The sequence below is a fragment of the Anser brachyrhynchus genome (assembly GCF_964034855.1).
Source record: "Anser brachyrhynchus genome assembly, chromosome: 12".
Lineage (NCBI taxonomy): Eukaryota > Metazoa > Chordata > Aves > Anseriformes > Anatidae > Anser > Anser brachyrhynchus.
In genome coordinates this window covers 10,712,804-10,728,507 of record NC_137707.1, presented here as the reverse complement: position 1 = coordinate 10,728,507, position 15,704 = coordinate 10,712,804, and the positions used below count along the sequence as shown (strand labels likewise).

At 45.0% G+C, this 15,704-nt stretch overlaps 1 long non-coding RNA gene across 1 annotated transcript in view; it reads left to right on the top strand.

Moving 5' to 3' along the window:
• Positions 1-2,722: 2,722 nt before the first annotated feature.
• Positions 2,723-15,704, top strand: part of LOC308176691 — a 30,472-nt gene continuing 17,490 nt past the window's right edge. The window contains exon 1 of the long non-coding RNA XR_013938497.1: positions 2,723-15,635. This is a non-coding gene — a long non-coding RNA (uncharacterized lncRNA). The remainder of the gene's footprint in view (positions 15,636-15,704) is intronic.

Sequence of the window (15,704 nt, the reverse complement as noted above, 5' to 3'; positions counted from 1 at the left end):
GGGATAATTCCTCTCCTTTCATCTCTGTATTGGCCTGTGTTGTCTTTCGTATGAGCATGTAAACTTACTGAGTAAAAGTAGGTCCTTCAGTTCAGCTGTAAAGTACATAATGATTGGTAGTAACATTCTTGGGCATTTCTTCCTTCTTTCCATCTCCGTAACCGCTTCCTACAATACTATACATCACAGTAATATTATGTTACAGTGGATTGGATTTATGCTGTGGGAGAAAGGGGCAAGGACCTGTTTTATTTCATTTGTGTAGTAAATGAATAATTTTGCAGAGTTCACCATATTCCCTGAGAAACTGAGACTAAAACAGCGACTGCTGGGTCTTCGTTTTGATCACAAAAATGTTTGGTCTTTTCTATTCTGAGTTTGCTGGCTACGTTTAAACTTGTGTCACTGGGAAATGGAAAAGAACAAAGCCATGTATACCAAGCCACATATACCAACTTGCGGGTGCTTATCTGTTTTTAAAAATAAAACTTCTGCAGATTTTAATAGAAAAACTGTCGGTGCTGAGAAGTAAACAACCAAACCACCATGAGTGAGTAAGCAAGTACATGTATATACAGCACAGGGTGAGTCTAAACTCAACGTGGTAGTGGATAAGAAAAGTCTGCAATCTACTTGTTTTCCAGTTCCTCAGTCTTCAATTCATGCTGCAATGAATGCCAAATGAAACAGGTCTGAGCTGTCCAGGCTGAAGAATGCCTCTGAAGTCAGCGATAACAGCTAAAAGCTATGAGTATTTAATGCATGTGCAACGTGGGAAAAACTCACCAGTGAGTTCTCTGGATGAACCACCAGATCTGGTGGAGGATGGAAAGGCAGGTGAGGCAAGGCGCACTGCAAAGCCTCCTGCCAGCTCCATGCTGCCATATGGTGGATGGTATCGCATGCAGAAACTGCCAGGTATAAGGATATAGGAAAACTGGGAGCTATAAAAACTGTGAGGATATTATACAAGGATTACGATATTATACATACTGCAGTCTACTGTGGGGGAAAAAAAAAAGAGAGAGAAAGAAAGAAAAAAACAACAACCAAAGTTAATTCCCTCAATTTACATACAGTTGTGTCTTGCAAGTAAAATAGGAGACTCAGCCATTCCCAGCTTCTTGTGATTCTGAGAGAAGTGGCAAAAAGGTCGTGCAGGGGTGAGCAGCAACGTGAGCAGAAGACGACGTGATAAAAAGTAGTCTGGGGTAGGAGGCAGTGAAGGGCACAGATCCAAGATCATAAAACCCAGGCCGGTGTTGAATTAACACGACAACTGCATCCTCAGGGTCCTGCTGCACAAACTGGGGCCGAGCTCAGCCTGTGCCAGCCTGGGCTGGAAGGGGAGCAGGTCTGTAGCTCACCTGCAAGGCCAGTAAGGACAGCATTTGCCAAAATACAAGCAGGATCAGCACGTTGCAGCCCTGACTGTACGGCCATCAGATGCAGGGATAGGGACTGCCACCTAACTGTGGAGCAGAGGTTCCCCTTTGCAGTGAGATCTCCCTTCTACACCTTTTAAATAATTCACACATATTCCGACATCAACACAACTGCTGGGGAGGTTATAGGACACCCTTTTATGTGATTATGCAAAAAGGCTCCCACAGCACTAGTGCTGTATGCCGCAGGAGCTGAGGAACCCAGTAGTAGATACCACCATCCCTGGGACTGAGAGAGTTTTATTAAAATTACGGGAAGAAAGAACTAATTAGCAGTGAGTGGTAGGAAAGGATGAACTCTTAAAAAGGGAAGACCTCACTTTCATGCCTATGGCACTTCAGTAACAAGCAGAGAGGAAAAGAAATATATAAAGTACGTGATACTGATGAGAAATTATTTGAAAATTCATAGATCAGGACTGGGCCTCTATTACAAACACCGAACAAGAAATGAGCTAGCTGCTCCATGCCAGAATTCATGCAAGGAGGCACGGGCACAGTCTCTCTGGCTCCAGCATGCATTTGCTGGGGCAGTAATTCTCTGCTGGCTTGTGCTGCAGACAGAAGGAGGGCAGCTTCAAGGTCCAGTGCCCTAGAGAACAGTGCCCATATCTGTCCTTACTGAGTTCACAGCAGCTGCAAACACCACCCAATGCTCAAGAAATGAGAGAAAGCTTACCTCAGGAATCAACCAGCATCAGCCTGAGTCCTAATAAAACACACTCCATTATGGACTAATCCAACCCTCAGCAAACACAAAGCAAAGACCTCACTGACACCAGCAGGAGATGGACGAGTCTGAGTGGCATTTGCCTGAGGCAAATGAAGGAATATTTACTCAAAACACCTATTACCAGGTCAGGCAATGGGAGTCTGCATGCAGAACGGAAGGGGAAGCAAATCCCGGCCTTAGCAGTGAAACAGAAATGGTTACATGGAAAGGCTGCCTTCCCTGCTGCCTTCCTCGTTGTGTTTTTCCCGTTGACAGCACTGCAGCGGCTGAAGAATCTGGCTTAACAAAGAAAAAGATCTTATTTCTGACTGAAGAAAACCCCACCTCAGTCATAAAAGCTGTGCAACAAGATACTATTCAAATAGCTCGCAGGAAAATCTTGGTCAGCCCCACTCGCAGATCTGAATAGCCTGAAAAGTCTGAATATATTTAATTTATTATTTTCACCATGGAAACGCTCAACAAAACTGACCTTTTCAGTTTCAATAAAGCTGGATTTTCCTGTAGGTCCCCTGTCAGCCACTGCAATAATAAGTGGAAGTGCTAAAAGCCAGAGTTATTAAAAACTACGGAGGAGTGAAACGGCGCCCCAGCCCCGGTGCTCCCGGGCTGCTCCAGCTGCACTCAGCCCAACAGGAGCTGTACGCCCTCGCTTCAGGCCTCTTAGACAGCCCAGTTCCAGCTGTGACTATGCCGATGCAGATCTTGAGCATCTGCTAACTTCAGAGCAGTTAATTCTGGTTTGCTGGGTCCCACTCAGCACAGGATGCAGCCATCTGAACATGCTGCAGCTACTTTTATCTAAGACAGTCAATTTATGGCGTACCTTCGGTATTGCTGACCATTGTGGTGTGTGTATCCTTTCCAACCAGGCTCTTTATCTACCTGTTCATACGCAGAGCCGCTGGCACGCAGTGTAGGGGGGGAGGTGCTGCTCCCCCTGCCTGGCCAGGAATGTGGGGATGGGGAGATGAGGGTAGACGCACAGGCAGGGGAAAGGGGCAGGCTGCGGGGTGAGAAGGGGACACAGCAGGGCACAGAGAGAGATAAAATGAATAATTTCAAACCCCAAAGTCCCTGTGTTTTTTACCAAGGAATTTGGCGTACCTGTCCTTCCGAACATAACCAGTCTTGAGAGCGACAGCTCTAATAAATGGCTGGAAAAATAGTGAAGATGTTTGTTTAGATGCACGCTTTGTTAAGTGTCTGTCATTTGGCAGCAGATGAACAAAGAAATTATTTCTCCCTTGTGTTTAACTTTCTCTGCTGGCTGGGCAGCTTTCCTTTGTTCAGGAAGGTATCCTAAAGCTTGAAAAAATTCAGGCATCCACATCTAAGTCAACGCTCCCAGAACTGGCTGGTTTTGATCTATCCTAATCTACATTTCACATGTCACATTTTAGTAAAATACAGATATGGGCAGAGAAAACATAAAACACGGAAGCTTTTAATAACCCCCTCGGCTGGCAGGCAAATCGCACCATTAACAGCAGCTACAACCCATCTTCCAGCGCGCCCCTCTCCACCCCCTGCATGCGGCAGCAGCTCAGAAGGCTGTGTTTTCTCTCCAGACTCAAAATGAGCCAGTAACTTACTGGGTGGACTGGGTTCGGTTATTTCCCATGTCAAGCAGACAACAGCAGCTGGCTCCCAATGCCAGCCCCCAAACCGGAGACTGGGAGCAGTTGCCTCAGGGATCCAGCCAGCACCAAGCTCCTGGCCCTGCATCCCCTCCCAGAGCCACAGTTCCCCTACACAACACATGTGGGGCTGCATTATGTCAGCCAAAAAACTGTGTTTTGCCAAATTTTCAGTAAAACACTGCACAGATATGAATGCCGTGTGGGGTAAGGTACAGCAATTACCAAGTAGCAGCAAAGACATTTCCATTTGAAACGTCCTTTGAAGGCCACTTGCACAGTGAAAAGACACAAAGCCGGACTGAACCTTTTTCTCAGCAGCTTTACAATCCCTTTGGACTTTCCAAAATACAAGATCATGTAGGTCTGAGTTCATACCGCTTTCTTTCCTTGTTTGCTTTTACAACAGGAGCTTTGGCTCTCCTTGTTCCAGTGGGGGAGCTGCTCCCTGGTGGCTGAGCCCGAGCTGGCCCTCATGCAGCGCTGCTGGCCACAGTGACAATAGTGAGGGTGGGGGTGAGGACACGGTGTGCTGCTCGTGCAGCAGGGCCCCAAGGCCCCGTGCCACCACCACACCCCTGCTGTGCCTTGTGCACAGGACCCAGAGGAGCAAGGCCCACCTTCTGCTCCCAGTGCTAAAGACGCGGTGGTGATGGGCGCCGCCTGGCTAGGCTTCTGTCCTGGACTGCTTGAGTACGTAACTGCTGCTCTTCTGGAGACTAGCAAAAGTAACAAATAAACAAACAAAACCCAAACACGTTAAAAAAAAATGCTCCTATTTCCCACTGTCACTTTTGGAAGAGCTCTACAGCAAAATGGCTGACGAGGTTGGCATGGTGATAGGTTTCAGTGATACTAGTGCCTGAACCATCACCACCTCACTTATTGCCAGCACAGAGTGCATGGACTGCACAGCTCCTATTCTTTTTAAATGTTTTAATTATTATTTCTCTTAATTATTACCTTAATTGTCACTTCTAGATCTTTGAATGGCTTAAATTACACACACACAAATGAAAAAAAAAAAAAAAGAAGGAAATAAAAAGTATGCTGTAACTAGACATTGCTACTTAGCAGGTAGCCAATGAAATGCCAGCCATACCATAACAACAGCATAAAATCTAAACAGATTTTTCTAATACTCCTTCATTTCCATTCAAGAAAAAAGGGTTTGTATTTGCAGCCTGGCATAGAGAGGTCTGAACAGCTGGATTTTTCCTTTGGGTTCTTTACTGCCTATCCTATTTTCTAAGCACACTTGTCAAGAACCATCCACCTACTTTTCTGAGTTTTTATACTTCTACTCCAGTTTTTCTCAGTCCCAATATTCCCACAAGAATTAAAGCAGCTGAGTACATGATCCTCGCCCTCATTGATCTGTTTTGCTTTCCAAGAGACACAGCTCTTTGTCCAGACAAAGGTGATGACTCCAGACCCTTGCTCTCTACCACGGCCCCTCAGCACACCCCTCTCACTCCCCCATGCAATCCCCAGCCCCACCTGCCTATAACCTGCTCTGCAGGTAAATTTACAAAAATATGAAGGCAGAAGGTGAGGATTTATCTGACGACAAATATTGTCAGTGTAGACAGCGCTAAACCTAACTCAGTACTGGGCAGCGGTACGAGGTGCTTCTTGGAAAACACATGGTGGTAAAGCCACTCCTGTAGGCACAAGCTGTGAGACAGGAGATTTCAGAAGTGCCCCAGAAGAAAGGCCAGTAGCTGCCAGGCCTATTTGCTGATCCAGTAGCCAATGTTACCCTGTGCTGGGCACGGGGGCTGGCACACTCGGATGCTTGCTCCAGCTGCCTTCTGCTGCCTTCCCTGCTTGAGCACAATTCCTTCATTAAGCATGCCAAAGAAAAGATCCTTTGTTTTATAAATTAGACTATTATCTCAGATTCACTTTCTCTCTTCACTTAATGAAAAGCAAATTTCTACAGCATGTCAAATAAATAGCCCATATATACATATATATAAATAGCCCCTATATAAATAGCCATAAATGCAATACAGTTCTTTCATATATAGTCCTATACAAATACAGTTCTTTTAATATTTCTCAGCAAACTGGGAGTTCTCATGGTAGGTTCATGCATTTCTATCCATCACAATCCCCAGTGACAGGTCTACCAGCATCTCTGCATCCCAGTATAAAGCAGCACCACCTCCCTCCTGTTACCAGTTGCACGTATCTTCAGAAGCACTCCCCCTTTTTTTTCCCTTCACTTCTACTTCTAGGCTTTTGTTCTAGCTCTTTCCATTGATCAGGCATAAGGCAACAGTCTTGCTCCATTTCTTGTTTTGGCTCCTGGAGACTCTAATTTATTGGAAGGATGAGATTCCTTGCTATCCTCAAGTCACTTTGTGTTTTCCCTTCTTTTTTCTAACATACACCCGATTGCTTCATTCATACTCACTACTCTTATCCCTTTTACTATTTTTTTCCATTTTTCTATCGATCCATTTTTCTCTTTTCCCTCTTCCCTTCATCTCTTTGCTTCTCTTTTTTAGCCCTGCCCCATCCCACTGAAGCTTTCCAGCTAGATGTATTACTTACTGCATTGAAGGGAAGCACTGCATCCAAATTCAAGTTGTACTGTACAACAAAACCAAGATTATAAATACTTACAGAGTCAGCAAGACATAACCTTAGTGTTCTCCCCTCCCTGTGCTAAACTCCCAAATCCAGAAGCATCCTGTTATCAAAATAGTTTTAACTAAAACTAAAGTGAAAATTAAATGGAAAATAAATTGGGCACTGAATGCCCAACTCCAGAACACGAGGCTCCCCTCACTTTCAGAGATGCACTGCTCGCCTTTCATCGGGCTCCTACTCTGCAAAGGTGTCTCTGTTTGCTTGCATGTTCCCCATCTGTCAAAGATGATACGGACACCCCGTGTTGCCAGATAAGCAATATATGTCACTCTTCCTTGCCTAAGGTTAAAACAAATACGTTAATTTATTGCCCGTTACAGGCTGCACTAAGAACGAGAGCGGGAGAGAGAGCACGGTACGTTCTCTGCTCCCTGCTCAGAGCCACGTGTTTCCCCCCGAGCAGATTGTGCTGTCCTGCACACGCTTGGCTGATCAGCCCCTCGCTTTCATGGCAGTCCCTTAGGTATATGTGCACAAAGGGGGTGTCAATGAATAGCTACTACTCTGAGATTACATGATTTTGTGCCTTTTACACCTCAAGCAAGTGAATCCTGACCTACCTTCCACCCACGATCCTTTAGGAAAGAACCCCACTGGCTGGGAGGAGGCAGAGCACATCATGGTGACATGCATTCCCATCATAAACAATACAATATTGTCTGTGAAATAAAAGTGCTTTAATTTCAAGCAATGTCAGGAAAATCAGAATGACTCCAAGAGATCATTTTTTCAGCCCAAAAGATGACCAGAATAAAAATGTAGAAAGCCATGGTTAGGAGGGTGGAGAACAACTAACTAAAATGAGATAACACTACCAGTTTATATATTCTGTGTATTTTCTTTCCATTTTCAGGAGGATCATTTCTAAACTGGCTGTCACCCCTGCATGAATTATTACATCAGGCTCAGTAGGCTGTAGATATAGACAGAGACTAAACACACATATACCGCACTCTTACATGCTGACACATAATTCTTTCGTGCACTGCTAAATGGATGCAGAGAAAGCAACAATAAAACGTCTCTCTCACATTTATATTAAATGTCAGAAGAGGAAAGTCTTCTTCCCAATACAAAGCTAAAGAACGTATAATTTACTCATATATATATATGCATACTCATAGATATACATGTACACACACATTGTGTGAGGGAGAGAGGGAGAAGGAGATAAGGAAAAACCACTAAGATCTTCCTTCTGCCACCACAATGTAGTAGTCCTGCTAATATGAAAAGATCCAATCCTTGTATACAAGCAAATCTCCAAAGATGTGGTCTGACATGTAACTCTTCCTTGCTATGTAGATGTACTCCCAGAATACTGAGCTGCAGATTTAAAATACACAGAATCAGTGCAGGAAACTGTGGGGAAAAGCAGAAATTGGTTGCTTCTGAAGACTCAATTGAATTACTCTGAAAAGATTAATTAAAATTGAATTCTCTTTTGACACAAAATCTCCTGTTTGCTAGTTCTTCCTATTACTATTACCTAGTTTCCATTAGGAGATACACTCTGTAATGAAATAAACCTCACGAACCCTGTGGGATCAAGCAAAGTTTACTGTATTCTGACAGCAGCAGAGGAGAGGTTACAATGAGAGCTGGCAAGCTTAATGAAAAACGGGTTGACATATTATCACTGAATTCCTATCAGTGATCTGTATCACTGCTTCTTTAAGGTGCAAAAGGTCAAATAATTGAGTGCTGTGCTGATTAGGAAACAGCTTGATTTGCCAGCTGACAGCCTAGACTCAGATCTTCATTCAGTTTCTCCAAAAAACTATGGGGAAGGAACGGGAGGAGGGGAGCTCCTCCAGGCCTCGGGTACAGCTTCATAACTAGAATATGAATTATTAAAATACAAAGGTCATTTGCATCTCTAGTACTCAGCTGTGTTTTCACTGCCAGTATTTGGGGAAGCCATGCAGGGGATCACCTTTATTAGGGACCAGTGCGAATGAATTAGATAAAAGACTGAGAGCATTTGCATTGCAGTTGGTGCTTCAAGTCTGCCCTGCTATAAAACATTGCTTCGTGCTTCACCACAGCGCATTTGGAGACTAATGAGACATTTGGCATACTAAGAAACTATCCAAAACAAACGTGAGGGCAGAATCTGGCCCTGGATGATATAAAGGAAAAATTCAATGCAGAGTGGAATTAACAGGGTCACATTAAGAGTCGCCAACTACTTTCACTGTACAAGGAGCATCGATCTCAGAGAGCCAGAGCAAAACTTATTTGCATCTCGTATTTCTGAATATTCTTATTTTCTGGCACTTACAAAGTCAAAACAAAATCCCCAGTGTCATAAGTCTTCACCCCAAAAGCTGGCACTCGTATCAAAGGGATATGTGTTTATGTGTTGGCTGTTTGGGTCACCGTCACAGGGCCCACAAAAACAGGTATTTACCACATCCTAAATGTGTGCTTCCAACTATACAGCCAGCAGCCTCATAATAGAAAGTTAAAATGTAAACGCAAGCTGCTATTTTAGTGCAATCACACAAATGCAGCAGCTTGTGTTCTCTCTTCCTTTATTTCCAGAACGGACAGAATGCTTGAATTAAAATATATAGATATTCCTTTTTGTTGTTGTTGTTTTCTAATTGCATGGTAAATTAAATCTTGCTCACATAAGTAATTCTTACTCACCTTATTACCTTATTCCTATAATAACACAGTTGACAGTGTTTGGACTAAAGAATGCCAAAAGCTGTTTTTCCCTAAATAGTTAAAATACAAACAGAAATCAAAACCAAGCAGCCTAATAAAGGATTATAAGAACTGACAATGCTTTGTGAATTTGAAAGGTTACATTGCTCAGATGAAAATAAAACTGAAATCCCGATTCAACCCTGAGCTTCTGCCTCCCCTTTTCACAACATTTAAAGGCATTCTTCCCTTCGTCATATGGATAGTTGTTCACAAAGGAGTTCATCGATATCACCTTGCTCATCTAGACCAGATGGCCAAAAGTGATGAAAATCCAAAGGTATTCCAGAAAGTGACCTTGGAGATGCTTTTGTGATTCAAAATTCAGGAAAGATCGCAAGCCTGATTCTGGAAACATCCCTGCTTTAGCTCTAAAGAAAGCCAGTGCACCTAGGCAGCAGCTGATTTTAAAGGACAACAGCAGACTTTCCCCAGTTGACAAGACATCTGCTACAGTATTCCACAATCCCCCATTTACAAAGGAAATAAGAGCTAGTTTGAATCACATATGTCAATAGTCGGGATTTTTGCCTTCTTACCCTTCAGATTCTATTACCTATAACAAGACAAGATGACAATGCCTGTTAAGAAATGAAAACTGAGAGGGAAGAATCAGGAAAAAAAAACTACAGACCAAAGACAGTTTACTTTTTTTTTCCCCTAAATTGATCCACTAGCTTTCCACGGAAAAGTTGGCAAAAGTAAAATCGCAGGTGTGTGCTGCCCTCACCCTCTGGGTGCTAAGGCACGGTGAGTGCCTCTACCCAAACCACGCCTGGCTCTGAAAATAAATCAACAAGATTTTGCAACACAAAAGCCACCCTCTCGCTTTTGCTGAGCACTATTTGAAATAAAGATAGATCATAACGTGAGTCATTTATCTCTCCTCTCTGATGCATTCACACACACGCCTACCACTGCAGGGGGATTGAGAGAAGTGACCTGAATCTCAAGCACCCTTGGGTTTGCAAACAAAACCCAGCCAATGAGGGGATGCAAAACCTGAACTAAATCTACGGCTTCTCCTTTACCCCCCGCTTTCCTCCTCTTTTAGCTGGTGCAAGTACAGGAGAAACCATGAGCAGTGTCACAGAATGAAACCGTGCATCGTGTAACAGCTCCAAAGCAAGACATTCCCATTTCACACCACAGACATTCAAGCAAGCAGACGAGGTGAAATCCCGGTTGGCTGCAATACTTGTACTTATTTTAATTGTTTATTGAAAACAGCATGACAGATGCAAAAGAATGGTAGAAGGAAGAACAAAAAATATTGGCTTCTTTCAGATCCAACCCCCTGCATGAACCACACGGAAAATCAATTCTTTACATTATATGTAAAAAAATAAAATAAAAAATAGAAGCAGCAATAGTAGCATGAGAGAGAAAAGAAAGAGGCCACAAAGGACAAGAGAAGAGGTGCTAGGGAAATCTGGGCAGAGGCACTTGTGTTTCTGGTGCAGGAGCATGGGAAGCATGGCATGGGGACACGCTGCCGGGGGCTGAGGGGTTTCCCTAAGCGTAGGAACAGGAGGCAAGGCAGGCTGAAGAGAGAGAGGTCTATGGTAAGGGATGCAGGAGCAAAGCTTAACTTGAGGCTAGGAAAACCATTACTTATTACACTCTAATTATTTTGCTTTGGCTGGTTCTCAGATGAGTACTTCAGGAGCAGACTTACACGCCTGCACTGTTCCCTCCCTGCTGAGTCACCCCACAGCCCTACAGAGCACATAAAGTCCAGAGGCTGAATCCAGGTATCAAGAGATCTGCCCCCGTCCCTTGCATCCTAAAAAGGAACGTGTCCATGTCACCTATGGAAGAGTGGTGGCTTTTCCTCAGTGACAGAGGGATCCCACTAGGCACAGAGGATCACTTTTGCCGGCCAGCATTAAGCATGTTTTTCTTCGATTTATCTTTCCAGTATGATTCATTCCACTCATCCACTTGAAAAAATATGCTCAGGGTCATCCCGGCTGCTTGCACAGCGAAGTCCATCACCATACGGATAGAACAGGGTTCAATTTCTTGCCCAAACACAGACGATAAGGAGGTGCATACAAATTCTGTCCCTGACTTTCACTATCTCTGGAAATGACAAAGCAAATACATCCAGGACAGACAAGTCATTCCTAAGGAGCCCCAAGCTCCAAGTGCCAGAACTGGATGGGACTGGAATAAATATAGTGGAGACCCAAAGTTATAACAGTTAGAACGTCGCTCACAACAAATTATGGCTTGGAGGGCGACATTATCCTCCAGAACCAACCCCTCAGCCCAGTCCCTCAATGGGCCACAGGAAATTACTTCACCTCAATCACCGTTCTTCGGGGATGGACAGCACAGGAGCAGACAAATACTTGAGATCCTTCTGCCTTTATATGCTGTCACGGGGAGCGTCCCGACATACCTGTGTGTGTCCTGCTGAAACAACCCCTCTCAGCACCAGCCTGCTACGTACCTACTGAACAAATGCTCTGACGCCTGGTTGTCGATGGAGCTTCTGAGGAGTAGTTATGAGGAAGATTTGGGGATTTTGATCTGGTGGGTCTGGCTACTTTCACTTAGACTAAACCAAATGCACCTCAGGCTTCCTTGTCTAAACCATCTTGTTCCTTCTGGGCCTTTTGGCTATATTTCATGAACTATCTGATGTCCTCTGTCTCTAGGGGACAATTTGCTGCTGCTATCAAAGAATGAACCATATGATCTCATGCATGTCTTCCAACTCTGCCTGTTGAGGTTTCCAGATTTCTTCCAGAGATTTTTATTTTGTCCCCAAAGAACTCTTTGTGTACCCAACCGCTAGTCCAATTGATATTGCTTAGTCTGATAAGGATACTGCCTCGCCATACAAACCTTGCCACTCCTGTCTTTCAGGTACTACACAACTAAGGAAATATTTTGTATTTTCTTATTTTTGACTGACTCCCAGAAAAATCACTTTTATTCTCAGGGACCGAAAGTTAATCCCGCTGTCTTGTATCCCTAGCATTACTTACCATTACGCTTTTCCCTCTTCCACAAACCCCAGCTGGCACCGTCCCATTCTCCCAGCTGTATATGGGTGTTTTGTTTGTTTGTTTGTTTCCATAATCCTCAACTGCTTCTAGAGGAGGTTGATTCTGAAATATCCTTTCCAAAGCTGGGATGGATGTTTCCAGTTGGGGTTTATTAAGTTCCTATGGCAGCTATTTCCAAAGCTGCTTTGTCATATATTTCTTTGAAAGAGGCTTTAAGAATGGCAGCGAGGCTTTGCAGATAAGGATTTGAATTGCAACCTTTACACTAGAAGTGTAATAGGAACATCAGGGAATTAAATAAAATTATATTTTTCCTAGATGTCTGCTTAAAAAGGAAATTCAGGATTTTATGGATGCCCCAGAGACAAACTATTACATTACATTCCTTGCAGTTCTTATTTGAGTACTGTCTATTTGAGCACCTCAAATAGCACAGAATCATTCATAAAGAATGGGCAAGAGAGACTGTGTCCCATCAATATTTCAAGCTTGGTTATCAAATCAAGAGAAATTCATGAGTTCTGCTCCAGCTCAACATTTGCAGGTTTGATACTATTGTTTGACAGTTTAGGGTTTTTTTCCTCTGCATTCACATTGTCGTTAATATTTTATACAATCTTCCAGTTGATGGTTATTGTAAAATTTATTAATTTTTTTTTTTTTTTACTTGGCTGCACTAACCAGTTTTCTCCTTTCTCTTTCAGCAGGGAGAAATTCACACTCATTTGCTATTTGTGGGGTGATGACATAGTGTGAAGAAGCAGTAATGATGACTGACTGATAGAAGACACCATATGTTCTCTTCATTTTTCTCTGTGCTATTTTCTGAGAGAGGAATAAAGACTCAATATAAGATGAACTTTCCTATGATATATAATATTTAAAAAACCTATGACTTTTTGCAAATAATTGGCAGGATGGGGGAAATACTCTTTTTCTAAAGCATTCAGACAGTACTGCTATAAGTATCAGGCTCCAAATCATTGAGATAAATATTTTTTTTCCACCAGAAATATTTCACATGCATCTAAACACCACCAAAATCATCTTTACAATTAATTTCACTCTTCCCTACATCCTTCCACAGCAAGAATTCTGAAAATAGAAGTTGCATTTGCTTATGACTAAACAAAGGTTAACGATTCCTTCCAATTTTAAAATAAGTGGGATTATACATAGGATTCTATGTGACAATTCATAATACAAGGTAGCCAACAATCCTGACTACAAGCATGCTACCAGTATCACTAGAGCACAACCACAACACCAACATCATATGCGGGGATGTTTCTTTACACACCAAGCGCATGAGTCAGGACAACTAATAACAGAAATTATTTCCTTCAGTAAATACTGCATTAGCTTTAACTTGTTTTAATCTCAAAAACAAATAAGAAGCCTCATTTTCTGTAAATACCTGAATGAAAAGCTCTTATTGTTGTAGCCTATGCATTTAACAAGTACACCCTTTTCTTAAACAAAACACCTAAACATTTTTAATCTTTTTTCCCCCGCTTATTTCATTCTCTCCTCTCAAACCAAGGCTTTTTGATTTGTGCTCTTCCTCCTAACTTTGTAATAGCCTCTGACTAAAACCAGACTACATCCAGAGCCATGCACGTATCTGCTCGTGTTATTAGGCAGTCAGGGCAGAAACAAAGAAGTAAACAAAAGGGATTCATGTTGCCTTCTGTTCCATTAGAGACAAAGAGGAAAAAAAATCAATCCTCTCAAATACAAAAATAAACCCCAGAAATCACTGCTTTAAGATACCTTATTAGCAAATTTCCAAGAATGTTTTGCAAGTAAGGGAGACAAAAGTGAAGGAAATCTAAGTGTGAATCCTTTGGGGCGAGGGGCAGAGCACGCCCTGCCACCACGGCGAGTGCCAGGCCTGTCGCTCGGGCTCTGTTTCAAGGTCACTCTGGTGTCGCCCTTCTCACAGCACGACCTGAACCAGGCACGCAGCGTCCCATCCTGCTCACGAGAGCGGCCTCCGCTGATGCAGGAGGAGAGCTTCCCGGCGTGATGTGACACGGAGCTGGTCCTCAGAGTGCCGCCTTCTCCCAGGTCACCTGCCATGGCAACAGACACCAGGGGATGCTTTAAATTTAGTGTGCAACTCAGTGCGCTCACCCAGTTAGACTTATTTTTGCTGTTACAACCTATGCGCCCTGCATCACAAGGAACGTGACAGCAGGAGCGCAAGGAAAGGTTTTCGTGTAAGGAACGTGTGTTATTCCGCCTCTGAACTCCAAGTGGCACGAAAGCATCTCCCCCAGAAAGCTGTACTACGTGTGCTTTATTTGTCTATTACACTAGAATTACATAATGTCTGATCTCAAAACTCACAGCCAAATGTCCCATTCCTCAGCAAAGCGCAAAGCCTACAGGATGGGGTCCCTAATCAATACTTTAATAAATACCACCTACTTAGTTGGAATAATTGATTGCCAGGAGCAGACTAAGCGTAATGTATTCCTGCTAATCTAGACAAAGGACGAATGCCATAGCTGATTTATACGGCACACCTGGAACCGTTCAGAGGGTTGGGGACAGGTCCGTCGGGACGTGCACATCCATGTGCAGTGTTTCATCGGGGATGGCTGGTGGGTGTGCTGGATGGAGCAACGGAGGTGACTCTGCGAGCCAGCCAGTCCCAATGCCGTGCCCAGGTCACTGGGGGCCTGGCGGGGTGCCTTCTGCTCTGGCCTTGCCTGAGGTCACCCGGGGCCACTTGGTGACACCTAGCCAGAGCAAGGCACGCCCGGGGCTCTCCTTGGGGATTACTTCCTTACCCTGGTCCTGCCGTTAGACGGTTTACGCCGCTGCACACTCGTGCAGGAGAAAGCGTCTCGGCGTTTTAAGATGGAAAATAGCCAGCAGAGAGTGCAAGAGGCACCTTCGGCGCAGTCCCTACCCAGTTCACATCCCCGCTCCCAGACAAGGAACCTTGGCCCCCGCCACCGCGCATCCGCTCGGGTCCTTTGTTGGCGGACACCGGCCGGCAGCTCTGCCCCAGCCCCCGCCGCTCCCCCGGGGCCTGTGCCGGGGGGCAGCCCACCTTCCCGGCCGCTCCGACAACAGGCGCATTTCCAGCCGCGCTGCCACCCGCAGCCCGGCGGAGGAGATGGCTGGCAGGCGGCCCGCGCCTACAGCGCGGCAGCGCGGAGCCTCCCGACCCCAATGCAGCCCGGGGAGGGGAGTCCCCGGCTCCCAGCTCGGGACCAGCCCCCGGCCGGCAACTTTCCACCGGGAGCCGCCCGCGCCCCTGCTCGCCGCCGCCTCCTCCTCCCTGCAGCGGCCGCGCGGTGCCGGGGGAGGCACGGCAGCCCCGGAACGCCGCAAACTTGCGGAGCGGCGGCGGCAGCGGCACGGCTCCGCCCGCAGCCGGGGCTGAGGAGCCGAGGGGCGGCCGCAGGTGCGCAGCGGGGCCGGGGCCGGGGGCGGCGGAGGCGGGGCGGGGGCGGCGGCTGCCGGAGCCCCGGGG